The sequence below is a fragment of the Otolemur garnettii genome, unplaced genomic scaffold (genome assembly GCF_000181295.1).
Source record: "Otolemur garnettii isolate 467f Iridium unplaced genomic scaffold, OtoGar3 scaffold00121, whole genome shotgun sequence".
NCBI classification, from domain to species: domain Eukaryota; kingdom Metazoa; phylum Chordata; class Mammalia; order Primates; family Galagidae; genus Otolemur; species Otolemur garnettii.
In genome coordinates this window covers 6,238,717-6,240,011 of record NW_003852516.1, presented here as the reverse complement: position 1 = coordinate 6,240,011, position 1,295 = coordinate 6,238,717, and the positions used below count along the sequence as shown (strand labels likewise).

The 1,295-nt window shown below is 44.6% G+C and overlaps 1 protein-coding gene across 6 annotated transcripts in view; it reads right to left on the bottom strand.

The window, feature by feature from the left end:
* RBPMS (RNA binding protein, mRNA processing factor) overlaps positions 1-1,295 on the bottom strand; it is a 188,962-nt gene that overhangs the window by 104,706 nt on the left and 82,961 nt on the right. The gene's annotated exons all lie outside the window — the stretch shown is intronic.

Sequence of the window (1,295 nt, the reverse complement as noted above, 5' to 3'; positions counted from 1 at the left end):
GGTAGGGTACTGGCCACATACACTGAGCCTGGCAGGTCGAACCTGGCCCGGGCCAGCTAAAACAATAACAGCAACAACAAAAAACTAGCCAGGCATCGTGGTGGGCGCCTGTAGTCCCAGCTACTTGGGAGGCTAAGGCAAGAGAATCGCTTAAGCCCAAGAGTTTGAAGTTGCTGTGAGATATGATGCCACAGCACTCTACCAAGGATGACAGCTTATGACTCTTGTATTAAAAAAAAAAAAAAACTGCTTGAGCTCAAGCAATTCTCTGCCTCAATCTCTCCCGAACTATAGATGCCTGCCATAAAGCCCAGCTTTTTGTTGTTTAGCAGGCCCAGGCCAAATTCTAACACCTCAGCCCCACAGAGCATGTGGCTGGCACCCTAACCACTGAGCAATGGGCGCCCAGCCCTTGTCTTTTTTTTTTTTTTTTAGACGGAGTCTTACTCTTGTTATCCTGGAGAGAGTGCTGTGGTGTAATCATAGCTCACAGTAACCTCAGTCTCTTGGGCTCAAGAGATCTTCTTGTCTCAGCCTCCCCCAGCAGCTGGGACTGTAGGTGCTGCCATGATGCTTGGCTAGTTTTTCTATGGGGTCTTGCTCTTGCTCAAGCTGGTCTCAAACTCATGAGCTCAAGTAATCCACCTGCCTCAGCCTCCCAGAATGCTAGTATTACAGTAGGTGTGAGCCACTGAGCCTGGCCCACACTTTCTTCTTGACAGTGGAGTATTTCAGTTTTAGTTCAATTTCCTGGTAAGTTTTTAATGCTGGCAACATTAAATATCTCCAAAGTAGTTTTATTTCCATATTTAGGAAGGACATGTAACAGCACTGTATATTTCACTAAATACCAGGAAAAATCTCATACCAAGCTAGTCTTAAAAATTAAGTTTTACTTTTTTTGAAACTAAGGGAAACTTCTGCCATGGGAAAAATAATGGCTGTTGGATTCCTAACTAAGTTCCTAAAAGCCTATTTATGTTTTGGGGCCAGGGCACAATTACCTAACAAATGCAATCGGTATACCTGGTTTCTTATACCCTCAATGAATCCCCAACAATTAAAAAAAAGAAAGAAAAGCCTGTTAACGCCTCCAAAGAATAGAATCAATAGCACTATAGCAACTATTTTGACTTATACTGTTGTTTAAGAAATACATATGTAGGCTCGGCGCCTGTGGCTCAAGTGGCTAAGGCGCCAGCCACATACACCTAAAGTGGCGGGTTCGAATCCCCAGCCCAGGCCCACCAAACAACAATGATGGCTGCAACCAAAAATTGGCCAGGCGTTGTGGC